The 15,000-nt window shown below is 41.4% G+C and overlaps 1 protein-coding gene and 1 pseudogene across 1 annotated transcript in view; both read right to left on the bottom strand.

The window, feature by feature from the left end:
* The window catches only part of LOC108412925 (deleted in malignant brain tumors 1 protein-like), a 267,541-nt gene that overhangs the window by 109,778 nt on the left and 142,763 nt on the right, over positions 1-15,000 (bottom strand). The window lies entirely within an intron of this gene.
* Positions 1-15,000, bottom strand: part of LOC119263714 — a 35,380-nt pseudogene that overhangs the window by 11,347 nt on the left and 9,033 nt on the right.

Below are 15,000 nucleotides of genomic sequence, written 5' to 3' on the forward strand. Positions count from 1 at the left end.
TCATTTCATTGAGTGTTCAAATAATTGAAACCTTATATTAATAATATAAGACAGCTAATCAAATGTTCAAACTGAGAAATTTTACTGTTTTTTTTCTTTTTTTAATATATGCCCATTTTGAATTTGATGCCAACAGTGTGTTCCAAAAAAGGGGAGGGGGGCAACAAAATGTGGGTAAAGTTGTGCAGTGCTAAAAAAACATCTGGGGGTTGTAACGGTGCAACCTCCAAAAGAAGAGCCGCCGGGATTTACGCACGGCCAATTTGGCGCTATGGGCGTGGGTGTGGATACGAGGAGGCGAGACTCCAAGTTCAAGTGCACACGTGCTTATTTTATTACACACAAAACAAAAGAAAAACTGAATCAAACAGAAATAAAACGAAAGATAAACTTGAGGCTTCGCTGCAAGGCTAATCCTCATCACACAGGTTATTCCCTAGCTGTTACAAGCAGCTAACAGTATCACACCGGGATTAAACCACTCCTCCCACAGGTAGCTGAGAAGACCTGGCTGAAAGAACACAGAGCGTTCTTATCGTCGAAGCCCCGCCCCGACTAAACTAATAACTTGCTTGAAGGGACGATGTCCCAGGGCTCTAATTTACATACACACACAAACATATATACACACCCATCTATACAGCTACTGACTAGTCGTGACTAGTATTCAATAATTAACTAATTAATTCCTTTGCAGGTTTTCCCCCTTTAGAACACTGAGGCCCCTTTCCCTCCCTGAAGGTGGATCCGCCCAACAGGGACAAGAAGCCTTGGTCCCCTTTACCTCCCATTTGCCCTCATCCCCTTCTACACAGGACATCAAGGTAGGTACATACAACATTCCTATTAATCTCAGTGATGGGCATACACTGCACCATCACAGGGGTTGATTGACAACAGGTCAGTAACATGATTAGGTATAAAAAAGCATGCCAGAGAGTCTTTCAGAAGTAAAGATGAGGAGGGGTTCACCACTCTATGAAAGACTGGACAATCAAATAGTGCAACAACTAAGACTAAAGTTTTCTCAACATAAAATAGCAAAGAACTTTTGCTTTACGTAATCTACAGTACATAATAGAATTAAAAGATTCACAGAATCAGGAGAAATCTCTGTATGCAAGCGACAAGGTCAAAAATCAATATTTACTAGCTGTGATCTTTTGGCCCTCAGACAGTACTGCATTAAAAACAGACATGATTCTGTAGTGGACATCACTGCATGGGCTCAGGAACACTTCTGAAAACCACTGTCTGTGAACAGAGTTCATTACTGCATCCACAAATGCAAGTTAAAACTCTAAGACACAAAGAAACCATATATAAACAGGATCCAGGAATGTTGCTACCTTCTCTGGGCTCATTTAAAATGGATTGAGGGGAAGTGGCAAAGTGTCCTGTGTCTGACAAATCAAAATTTGAAATTCTTCTTGGAAATTATAGACACTGTGTCCTCTATGCAAAAGACCACTCAGCTTGTTATCAGTGCACAGTTCAAAAGCCAGTATTCATGATGGTATAGGGTGTATTAGTGCACATGGCATGGGTGATGTGCACATCTGTGAAGGCACCATTAATGCTGAACAATATGTACATGTTTTGTATGCTGCCATCCAAATTATGTCTTTTTCAGGGAAGGTCTTGAATATTTTCACAAGACAATGCCAAATCACATTCTGCATGAGTTACAACAGCATTGCTCTGTATTAAAAGAGTCCAGGTTCTAAACTGGCCTGTCTGCAGTCCAGATCTGTCACCACTGAAAACATCTGGCGCATTATGAAATAAAAACTATGATAAAGGAGACCCTGAACTGTTGAGCAGTTTAAATCCTATATCAAATAAGAATTAGAAAACATCCATCCATCCATCCATTATCTTCTGCTTCTCCGGGGTTCGGGTCATGGGGGCAATACAATACAAAACATACTAAGCAATAAGATTCCCCGGGGGGATTCTGAGGCGCTCCCAGTCCAGCTGGGCGATATAGTCACGCCAGCGTGTCCTGGGTCTTCCCCGGGGTCGGGGTCTCCTCCCGGTTGGACTTGCCCCCGAGGGAGGCATCCAGGAGGCATCCTAACCAGATGCCCGAACCACCTCAGCTGGATCCTCTCGACATGGAGAAGCATTGGCTCTTCTCACCCTATCTCTAAGGGAGAGTCCAGACACCCTGCGGAGGAAACTCATTTCGGCCACTTGTATTCACAATCTCATTCTTTCGGTCATTACCCAAAGCTCATGACCATAGGTGAGGGTGGGAACATAGATCGACCAGTAAATCAAGAGCCTTGCCTTATGGCTCAGCTCTTTCTTTACCACAACACACTGGTAAAGAGCTCCCATCACTGCTGACCCAACAACAATCTGCCTGTCAATCTCCCGCTCCCTTTTACCATCACTCGTGAACAAGACCCTGAGATACTGAGGCAAGAGCTTATCCCCGACCCAGAGAGGGCTCTCCGCCCTTTTCCGCCTATGAACCATGAGCTCAGATTGGGAAGTACTGATTCTCATCCCGGCAGCTTCACACTCGGCTGCAAACCGATCCAGCAAAAGCTGAAGTTCACGACCTGATGTCCCCAATGGGACCACATCATCTGCAAACAGCAGCGATGTGACCTTGAGGTCACCAAACCAGACACACTCCATCCCCTGACTGCGCCTAGAAATTCTATTCATGAAAATAAGGTGACAAAGGGCAGCCCTGACAGAGTCCAAGTCTCACTGGGAACGAGTCTGACTTACATTTACGGCATTTGGCTGACGCTCTTATCCAGAGCGACTTACAATTTGATCTTTTTTTATACAGGTAGGGCAAGGCGGTGTTAGGAGTCTTGCCCAAGGACCCTTATTGGTATAGTGTAGGGTGTTTGCCCAGGTCGGGGATTGAACCCCAGTCTACAGCGTAGAAGGCAGAGGTGTTAACCGCTACACTATCCCAACCACATGCTTACTGCCTGAATCTGAGGTTCGACTATAAGCCAGAGTCTCTTCTCCAGTACCCCTGCATAGACCTTACCAGGGAGGCTGACGAGTGTGATTGCCCTGTAGTTGGAACACACCCTCCGGTCCCCCTTTTTAAAAAGAGGCACCACCAACCCAGTCTGCCAATCCAGTGGCACTGCCCCCGGCATGTCAGCCAAGACAGCCCCACAACATCCAGCGCTTTGAGGAACTCCAGATGGATCTCATCCACCCCTGGTGCCTTGCCACCAAGGAGCTTTTTAACTACCTTAGCGACTTCGGCCTCAGTAATGGACAAGCTTATTCCTGTGTCCCCAGACTCTGCCTCCTCACTGGAGAACGTATCGGTGGGATTGAGAAGGTCCTCAAAGTATTTCTTCCACCGCCCAATGATGTCTCCAGTCGAAATCAACAGCACACCATCTCCACTATATACAGTGCTAGTGGCACACTGCTTTCCCCTTCTGAGTCGCCTGACGGTTTGCCAGAATCTTTTCGGAGCTGACTTAGTCACTTTCCAAGGTCCGACCAAACTCCTCCCACACCCGGGTTTTTGCCTTGGCGACAACTGAAGCCGCAGATAGCTTGGCCTGTCAATACCTGCCAGCTGCCTCTGGTGTCCCATAGACCAACCATGCCCGGTAGGACTCCTTCTTCAGCTTGATGGCATCTCTCACTTGGGATGTCCACCACTGAGTTCGAGGATTACCACCCCGACAGGCACCAACTACCTTGCAACCACAGCTACAGTCAGCCGCTTCAACAATGGAGGAGTGGAACATGGCCCATTCTGATGTCCCTCACCTCCCCCGATATCTGGTCAAAGTTCTGACAGAGGTGTGAGTTTAAGATCAATCTGATAGGTTCTTCTGCCAGACATTCCCAGCAAACCCTCACTATACGTTTGGGTTTGCCTGGTATGACCGGCATCTTCCCCCACGATTCCCCAGGTGGTGATCAGTTGACAGCTCAGCTCCTCTCTTTACCCGAGTGTCCAAAACACATGGCTGCAAGTCCGATGACACGACTACAAAGTCAATCATTAAACTGAGGCCTAGGGTGTCCTGGTGCCATGTGCACTTATGGACATCCTTGTGTTCAAACATGGTGTTTGTGATGGACAAACTGTCGTTTGCACAGAAGTCCAAAAACTGAACACCACTCGGGTTCAGATCAGAGAGGCCATTCCTCCCAATCACACCCCTCCAGGTCTCACTGTGAGCGTTGAACACACGTGAGCGTTGAAGTCCCCCAGTAAGACAATAGAGTCTCCAGGAGGAGCACTTTCAAGCACCCTTCCCAAGGACTCTAAGAAGGCTGGGTACTCTGAACTGCTGTTCGGTGCATAAGCACAGACAACAGTCAGGACCCGTCCCCCAACCCGAAGGCATAGGGAAGCTACCCTCTCATGCACCGGAGAAAACCCCAACATACAAGCGGCAAGTCAAGGGGCTATGAGAAAGCCCACACCTGCCCGCCGCCTCTCACCATGGGCAACTCCAGAATAGAATAAAGTCCAGCTCCTCACAAGGAGATTGGACCCAGAGCCCAAGATGTGTGTTGAGGTGAGCCCAACTGTAACTAGCCAGTATCAATCAACCTCACGCACCAACTCTGGCTCCTTCCCCATCAGTGAGGTAACATTCCAAGTTCCAAAAGCCAGTTTCAGCAACCAAGGATCAGAACGCCAAGGCCCATGCCTTCGGCCACTGCCCGATCCACAAAGCACCGAACCCCTACTACTGGAAGGGGGGACTCATGTAACTCCTTTGGGCTGGGCCCGACCAGGCACCATGAGTAAATGCCCAGCCACAAGACGCTCGCTGACATGCCCCTCCCCCAGGCCTGGCTCCAGGGTGGGGCCCTGGAGACTCTAATCCTCAGTTCCCAAATGCTTGCAGAGTGTTGTTAAAAGAAGATGAAGAACATGCCCCTGTCCCAACTTTTTTGAGGCGTGTTGTTGGCATCTAATTCAAAATGGGCATATTTTTCAAGAAACAATAGAAAATCTCTGTTTCAACATTTGATATATTGTCTTTGTAATATTTTCAATGAAATACAGGGTTTAAATTATTTGTACAAGATTGCATTTGTTTTTATTTACATTTTGCACAGCATCCCAATGTTTTTGGAAATAGGTTTATTTATATGGTAATTATGAAAGATTAGCTGAAAATATGTGTTCAATGAAATGAGTGTAGTGAGTAGTTTCAACTGATTTTATTTCATTTACCTCTCTCACTTAAAAATATGGTTTAAATGTTTTTCATGGTACACAATTTATATCATATTATATTTTTATTTACATTCTGCACAGCATCTCAACTGTTTTTGGAAATGGGATTGTAGTTACATGATTAATTAAACTTTTGGGAAAGGAATAGCAGGTAGAAAAATTTGAGGAAACGGGAAAAAGCAAATGAAAGGAAAAGTGGCATAATAGTTATAGATGGGTAACAATGGAGCAATGATATGGTTACAAAAAACTAGGAGAAACTTACAGTCAGTAAAGTACTCATTTTCAGTAGTTAGTTTATTCTCTATGAAATATAGGTCACATTTCTGCAAAATGGACCTCACTAAAATTTTGATCCTACTTATGGCCTGGATACAGATTATTAGATCATTATAATTTCATAGCATTTGTTAAGCTTTTTAAGCCCTGCTTAATTTGAAAAACCTGAAAACAGAAACAAACCTGCTACACTATCAGAGATCTGTCCAGCAGTGATGACATCATCATAGCTCTCTGCTTCGTTCTCTTTCGTTTCAGCTTAATCAAATAAAAGCAGACTGACTTTACAAACAGTTCAATCATATTTTTACATTGTGATTTAATGTAAAGACAAAATCAGATGATTAATTAATGATGTAACTCACTTATCAGGCCACTGGTGGTGACATCATCATAATATTCTGGCTTTACTTCAGTCAGAGACTTTGCTGCAATAAGAGCAAATTGCATCACTATTAGCTACATATCACAACAAAATCCACATTCAGATATGCATTAACATAACAATTTCAGCGTGTGATTCCGTTATCATTATGGAGTTAAGTTATATGTTTATGGAGAGAATCATTTCCAACAGACACTTCTGATCTAGAGATTAATCAAATCTTAAATTAGAGAAACAAACTAGATTCACTGATAAAGAGAATTTCTGTCTGCATTAGCAAAGAGCAACAAATGGTACTATAAAAAATGTCTACATTGTAATTGAATCAAAATTACTTTCCTCATAAATAATGTAGATAAATATGTAGTTGTTCATGTAGTTTACATGAACTCATGTAACTGAGTAAATTTAACTGAATGAATGTGACTGGTTACTCCTCACTTCTGGTGCTGTGTATCAAATATTAGATTTACCCTGGGCCTAAATGTTCTTCACATTAAACATGACTAAAATAAACTTGACTTAATAAACTCAGACACACACACGTGTTCTGGTCTTCTTACCTGAGAGAAGCTCCTCATCCACATCCTCATATCCTGAATGCTGTTCTTCAGAGAGGACACTTCCTGTTAGAGGAGAGCAGAACAGTCATCAAACATGTTCAGAATGCAGAGCCACCCACAGGCCTCTGAGTGCTGTGGAGCACTGTGAACAGAAAATAATATCAGTACAGACAGTAGAGGGCACTCTCAGACACAACACTACAACACAGACCCAAACGCTTTGCCCCTTCACCCATCACACAATTACACTCCCACACATGTGAAAACAAAAAACAAAACAAAAAAACTTTATTAATTTTAACTGAGTTTAAAATAATATAAGATAAAATATTAAGAAAAGTAGATTTTAATATTATAAGCAATAATTTCATCAAACATATACTTTTAATAATTTCAGAACACTACATTTGAGTTAAGTTACATAATGAGATTAAAATGATTTTTACATACATTTCTCAATACTTCTCAAATGTCAAGAGTTTCTCAAAACTCTTCAGACAGCTCTTTACTATCATACAGCTCAGATCATCTCACATCCAAAATGCACTAAAACCACCACAACACTTCATGCATTCTTCACAATCAACTGACTGAGAGTGACAACTCTGTGTAATCAATTCCAATAAATAAATGTAGTGATAAATGTTCTTATTTTTAAATTGTGATTTTAACATTTCTCAATGGACAGACACACGTGTTCTGGTCCTTCTCTCTTACCTGAGAGAAGCTCCTCATCCACATCCTCATATCCTGAATGCTGTTCTTCAGAGAGGACACTTCCTGTTAGAGAAGAGCAGAACAGTTATGAAACATGTTCAGAATGAAGAACCTCCCACAATCCTCTGAGTGCTGTGGAGCAAAATCTGGTGACAAATTCATGAAAAAAAAATTAATAAATGAGTGGAGAAATAAGCAATGAAATGGAAAAAAGGTGCTGAGCAGGCACAGTTAACCTCAATTTTGGATTAAGGAGCAGTGTCTAAAGTGACATATGCATTTAGATATTCTGGAAAGTCATCAGTAAATAGGGCTGGACATTCAATGACCCTTATGCTTGTGTATTACTGATATTTGTAAAACAAAACAGAAGAGTAACTCATGTAATTCTATTCTACTTACACAATTATAGTCATGTTAAAATAGGACAAAGACCAGCTGTGGTGAGGATGCTCAAAGGACTTTAATAATAATAATATACTACAGTATTTTCACATTACCAGTCTGATGAATATATTACTGCTGGATGTATTTTCATTATTCTGCTTATGATCTTAGTCCAAAATGTTGTATAAATTGGCATGCCATTTTGACTTCTATTATCTTATTTTTGGACATTTCATATGTTTATTGTTATTTGTTGAATGCTGCACTGATTATGTTTTTGAACAGGCTGATTGTGATAGAGTTTAGTTGGTCTAGTGCTAGTTATCTCTAAATTGATGTGTTAATGGCTTTAACTTTGTGCTGTAAAGCTTTTTGTCATGTGTTCTTGCATTTACACTTCATGGATTTGGCTTGTATCTCATGCTCACAGTTTAGCTGATGGTTCTCCACAAGAAACAGCAAATAGTGCTCAAGTAGCTTTTGTGTGAATCATTAAAATGGAGGACTTACATGAATAACAGTTGTGGAAGCGATTAAGATCTGAAGAACTTCTGTTGTTTATCAAATAGTGATGACGTGAAGATGATGAAGGAATGTCTGCTGACACTGTCTTACTTGTATATAAAAAGGTTTATTACAGAGAAGACCAGCATCAAAATCAGGCACCATGGATTGCCTGAGAGAGGGTTCGCAGCCAATATGAATTTCATCTGAAAAACAGCTCTGACCCTGCCGCTTTATCTAGGCCAGTTGTTTTTGTGAACTAAGGTACAACATACGCCCCTAATTTAAAATGATCTCATCTGTCTGGAACTGAGAGAGAGAGGGAGAAAGGGGCCTATCTCCAGTGGGACCTTAAACTTTGGACCTGGGGCTGGATACCATATGAGGCCCAAAATACCACACCTTTATTTTATCAGATAGCTTGTGAATGACCACTGCTGGAAAGGCAATAGGGAGGCTGTGGAAGAGTGGAGCTTTAGCATCAATGACATTGCGTGAGAAGGGCAAGGCAGCTGAGTCCAGTATAAGACTCAGCTGCCTTAATAACAACCACCCACACTTGGCACAAGTACAGCACGCTACCGCTAAATAACACAAACACTGGCTCACTGACTGACTACTCTGACTGACTGACTTATTAACTCAGAGGTAGCATCCAAAAAGTTGAAATAAGCTTCCTTTACTATCCTTAATACCTTCCTTATTTTTGTTTGTTCTGGTTTGACTGGATCAACATATTGTATCAAATCTGTCAGTGTATTTACTGCAGCAATGGACTATAGAGAAGAAAAAAATTAATTTAACTATTCCACAGAGTCACTCACTGACTCATTTACTCACTCACTGAATAACTTACTCATTCAATCACACACACAGTCACTCAGTCACTCATCATGTTGGTCATTCACTTTGTTACTGACTTGATCACTTGGTCATTCGGTCACTTGGTCATTCAGTCACTTGGTCACTTGGTCATTTTGTTACTCACCCAGTCACTCATTTGTTCACTCATACTCTTGGTCATTTGGTCACTCCAACTCCTTTGTTCACTCACTTGGTCACATGGTCACATACTTGACCATTCATATATAATTAGTCACTTAGTCGGTCGCTTAGTCACTCAGTTGGTCTCTCAATTACTCTAAGGGTCATTTATTTGATTATATATTTGGTCATTTACTCACTTTGTCACTTGGTCACATTAACTTACTTGGACGCTCACTTGGTCACTCACAAATCACTTTACTTGCTCACTCAGTCAATCACTTAGCCAATTGGTCACTCAATTGCTCATTCTATCACTTGCTCACTCACTCCATCACTTGGTCATTAACTCTGAATATTGGTCAATTGTCCACACACATGATCATTCAATTGGTCACTCATTCATTTGGTTGCTTACTTGGTCAATCACTCTATTACTTGATTGTTCATTGCACATGGTCACTCACTTATAATTAATCACTCCATCACTCACTTGGCCACTCAATTGGCCATCGCTTGGTCACTTGTTCTCTTATTCAGTCAGTCATGGAGTAAGTCACTAACTTATTAATCATTTGGTAACTAACTAAACCACTCACCTATTCTACTCACTCACTTGGCCACTCACTGGGTCACTCACTTGCTTTATCACTAGTTCACTTAGTCACTCACTTGGTCACTCAGTTACTAACTCATTCATTTATTAATTTATTCAATCATTAATGGCCTCATTCACTCAATAACTCAATGACAGACACACACACACACACACACACACAGAAACACACAAATACATAAACATGCACACACAGTGATGATGACATGATCACACCCTCTCTCACGCTCTCTCTCTCGCTCTCTCTCTCTCTCTACTCACACACACACACACACACACACACACACACACACACACACACACCTGCAGCTGTGTGGTTTCTCTGTATGTCCAAATATGGAAGTTTTACAGGAATTACTCAGTTTAACTTCAGCTGCCTGATAGATGCTTATCAGCAGAATTTACACACTAGATCTACTCTAACTGCACATTTCATAGCACATGAGCTGCACATTAATATACACTAAACTCTCACTTAACTAATTTACTGTTATTGCAGTATAATTTTTAATCTGAAATGTAAATATATTTTAGTTTAACAGAATAATCTGCGTGTAAAACACTCCATATATCACTCACCTCTTTGAGTCAAGTCACTTCTTTTAGTGATGTATCTGCGGTCAATCTCCTCATAGACTGCCTCAGTCAAAGTCTTACGCCTCCTCTTAGAGAGCACTGTGAGGGGGACAGAGAGAAACATGGAACCGGATGAGCAGAAGAGAGGACTGATGATGGATTGGAGGACTAATGATGTTTAGAGAATGTACAGAAAGTGGATTGTAGATGATCTCTGACTCTCTCTACCTCTCCTGAGCACTCTGTTCTGGTAAAACAGCACAACCAGAAGCACTAAGGCCAGGAAGAGCACCGCTCCCAGAACTAGGAGAGACACCGAATAAATGGATGGTGAAAGAGTTTGTGGAGGAGTGGTTGTTCTCTTCAGTGTCTGATCAACTGCAAATAAAAATACAGAACAGAAGCTTTATAGGGCACTGAACAACCTTTTCAAAAAGATTTAGAAAAATGACCTAAGAGATACAAATAGTACCTGTAGTGGTGAAGGTGATGGTTGGTGTTATGGGTGTAGTAGTAGTAGGCACTGATATATCTGTAAATACAGAAGTAATACATAAAATTAATCAACAAAGCACAAATCACAAAAGCACTAAAGTGAAGTCATGTAAACTGGAAATTCTGTATCAGACGTCACAAGAACTGCATGTGTCAGACTAGCATTAGATGATATCTGCATCAATGCAGTCTTTCAAAGCAGCCTTCTATATGTTTTGATAGGCAAGTTAAACTGTCTTGATTGGACTCAGAAACTCCAAAGTCCAGGAGACTCTACTAACCTTTACAGGTGACTCCAGCATCCTGCCTGTGGGAGCACTCAGTGTGTTTCTTGAGGGAATGAGGACAGTCCCACAGGTGAATCTCATTCCCTCTACACTTCACTCTGTTCAGCCAGATAGGCCCTTTACCAGCACCAAAGACAGCACTCCCATCAGCACTCAGCGCCGGCCCACAGCCCAGCTGCCTGCAGACAACTTGAGCATCCCTGATGTCCCACAGATCATCACAGACAGACCCCCACTTAGTGTTATAAAACACCTCCAACCTTCCAGAGCAGATTCCCTTTCCTCCCCTCAGCCTGAAAGGCAGGTGATCTAAATCACACACATCACATATGAGGAGATACAGAAACAGTGATTGTGCAGGACTTAATTTTATTATTTATTTGAAAAAGTCCTTACTTGAGCACTGTCTCTGATAGGGAGATGATGAAGAGCATTTCAGATGACTTCGCTGCACAAGATGATTTTGCTTATCTATGAATATGTCAAAATAATATCTTTACATGAAACTGTTTACATAAACCTGTTTTGATTATACATTTTGTCATAAACAGATTTATACACATTCTGTTCATGTCAACATAGAAAACCACCACAAGCTCCCTACCTGAACAGGTAATTTGAGCCACCTCGTTGCACCTATAATTTCCCCAGGGTGAAGATGGACAATGCCACAGAGTGGAGTCATGTTTCCTACATTTCAGATCATCCAGCCAGTTAGGAGCTGATTTAACTCTTGCTTCATCTCGATTCTCCCTGCCAGATCTTCCACAGTTCAGCTCCTGACAGATCAAACTTGCTGTTTCTTCATCTATTCCATTTTCACACACATTACCCCAGGTTTCATTGTAGAACACTTCCAGATTCCCCTCACAGCCCTCAGTGAGTCTGAACTCTTTAAACTCTGATGGGTAAATAAATAATTTGCTGAAAATCATTGCTACGTGGTATTACTTCTAGTATGACCTATTATTAAATGATGCTACTTTAGAAGATTAGCATTTTTACCATTTATCTTTTGTATAAACTCTCCTAGTTTGCATATGAATAGTTTAAAATGTGATGTATGTGTGTATATAACATTTTCAAAGACTGTGAAACTTTGAAGGATCTGTCAGCTACAGTTGACTTAAAATTTCAAGTACAACAGCATTTAACACATTTTACCTGAACACACGACTCCTACATCCTTCCTGTGTTCACAATCATCCTCTCCAGACAGCTGAAATCTGCAGTTCAACAGGGACGTCTCACTCCCCTCACACTCCACCAGCCATATGGATCCAGTTCCAGGTCCAAACCGGGCTGGTACAGGAGCACTGAGGGCCACTCCACACTGCAGCTGTCTGCAGACCACCTGCGCGTCCTTAATATCCCACAAGTCATCACTCACTGTCCCCCATGAGCCCTTGTGGAAAACCTCCAGCCTTCCTGCACAGTCTCCCCCAGAACCAACCAGCCTGATGGAGCTGTGAGCTGGATTAAACTTACCTACACACACACACACACACACAAACACACACACACACACACACACACACACACACACACACACACACACACACACACACACACACACACACAGACACACACATTTTCTAACATTTCACCTTAATATTATTTATACATTACAGCTGTTTTAGGTTAAGAACAATGTATTACTCATTGATTTCTGCATTATCAAGAAAATTAACTGTGAAATAAACAAAGATTACAAGACATTTTGGTGAGAATTATTTTAAGAAAATTCTTAGCAACTGTTATTTTTTAACTGCCGTAATTCTTACCAGTACAGGTGATTGAGAGCTGTTCTCTGGAGCTGCAGTTGACTGCTTGTGCGCTGTTGCAGTTCCGCAGATGAGCTTCACTCCCAGAACAATTGAAATCCGTCACACACATGTAACTGTGTTCAGGACTGGATGTAGAGGAGCTGGAGAAGCTGATCACAGAGCCACAGCCCAGCTGTCTACAGACCACAGAGGCCACAGACTCACTCCAGGAGTCCGGCAGAACTCTCCTCCAATTCTGCCTGAAGTAAACCTCCACCTCCCCCTTACATTCTATCCCACCAGACAGCCGCACTTGCCCCTCATTAAACGCCAGAGTTGAATCTAAAGAAGAACAATACAGTGAAGTACATATTTCCTTTTTGACTACAGATGCAAGAGACCTAGTCAAACACTTTTTTAGAAGAGCAGAATTTTTGTGAAATACATTAGGAGCCACTCACCACTACAGATGACTCCAACATCCTGTTTATGAGAGCATGCAGTTCGACTCCATGATGAAATGGGACATTTTGACAGGTGTGTTTCGTTCCCCTGACAATCAAACACATCAGCCCAGATCTGACCACTCCCCTCCCCAAACCAGTCTGATCCCAACACAGCCACAGCACTCCCACACTTCAGCTGACCACAGAGGACACTGGCATCTCTCATATCCCAGCTTACATCACACACTGTGCCCCATTCACTGATGTACTGGAGCTCCACTCTACCAGAACAGTTAGAAGAGTCAGAGCCGCTCACCAGTCGAGCCTGAGTATGACCTAAACATGGAGTTGAGAGTTTAATGATGTGCAGCAACTTGCCAGCTTGAAGATGAACAAATACAACTCATTGTTCATGTAATTTCACACATATTGAACTGATTAGAATGCAGTCTTTATTAATGACATATTAATGACTGATACTTAACCAGTGCATGTTATTCCCACGTCGTAGTCATGGGTGCAGATATTTTTGCTTGTGGAACTTTTTTTACAGGAGTAAAGATGAGATTCATTCCCCTCACATTGAAACTCCTCAGACTACACCTGACCCTCCCCTCTGCCAAAAGCAGCTGCTCCCAGCACCTCCACAGGACGTCCACAGCCCAGCTCTCGACACACAACCTCTGCATCCTGCTGGTCAAAGCCAGCATCACACACTGTCGACCATTCATTACTTTTTGGTACTTCTAGTCTTCCAGAACATTCATGAGGACCATCAGTAAGTCTTGGTTTGTCACCTGTTTATTTAAATTTTAGAAACATCAAAAATATCAAATTAAAGCATTAATATTTCTTATTTTATGTGAGAAAGCCTGTTACATGTAAGTCATTTGATGTTCACACTTTGTCATTTTACAGAATTGACACTACATCAAAACAAGCTAAACACCAGGGATCTCTTTTTGTGATATATTAACAAGTAATCATTAAATAAATTATCAAGTAAACCAAGGCCAGAATAGACAAACATGTGGCTATGCAATGAGCATAAAAAAAGGTAACTATAATCCGGTACAGTTACAGTAAAAAGATTGTAATCCGATTTCAGATACGTTATAAAAACAGAGTGATAACTAGCAGGATTACATTCAAAGCAAACTCATTGTCTTTTAAGTAAAGTGAATATGTCACATATATTATGTAGATTTATTAGTTTTATTTTTGGAGGAAGGGGAGGGAGCGGTGTTTTAAAGAGATCTGTGCCAAACAGTATTTTCAGGGCATGCAAGTAAGTTTTTTCAAAACAAGCATTAGAGACAAGCAGGTGCTAGCCAGGCTTATATACAGCCCCCGCACTGCAAGCTTAGCTGTGACACAGTGTTACAACTAATCCACCTTTAGAAAACAAAAATAAATAATTTGTCTTTTTGTTCTACATGTTTACACAGATTTTAAAATGAGAAAGAGAAAACATCTGAAAACAGAGGCTTTCTTCTACTTTAGTAGTGTCTTTCGGTCATGTAAGTGTTTTGGTTTTAAATAAGTACATAATGAAATTGATATTAACAGCTGGAGAAGCTGTAGTTATTCAGAAACAGCATTGCATATTTTACTGGTGTGTGATGTTTTTATTTGCTGTTCTCCACTGGACAAAAATACATTTGTCACTGATACACAGTCTCATATCAGTTTTCATATATGATTTGATGTGTGTATCTATCGATTGAGCTGTCTGTCTGTCTGTCTGTCTGTCTTATAGGGGATAAAAGATAATACTCTTAGGTTGGAAAATATA

Source organism: Pygocentrus nattereri, chromosome 1 (assembly GCF_015220715.1).
Source record: "Pygocentrus nattereri isolate fPygNat1 chromosome 1, fPygNat1.pri, whole genome shotgun sequence".
NCBI classification, from domain to species: domain Eukaryota; kingdom Metazoa; phylum Chordata; class Actinopteri; order Characiformes; family Serrasalmidae; genus Pygocentrus; species Pygocentrus nattereri.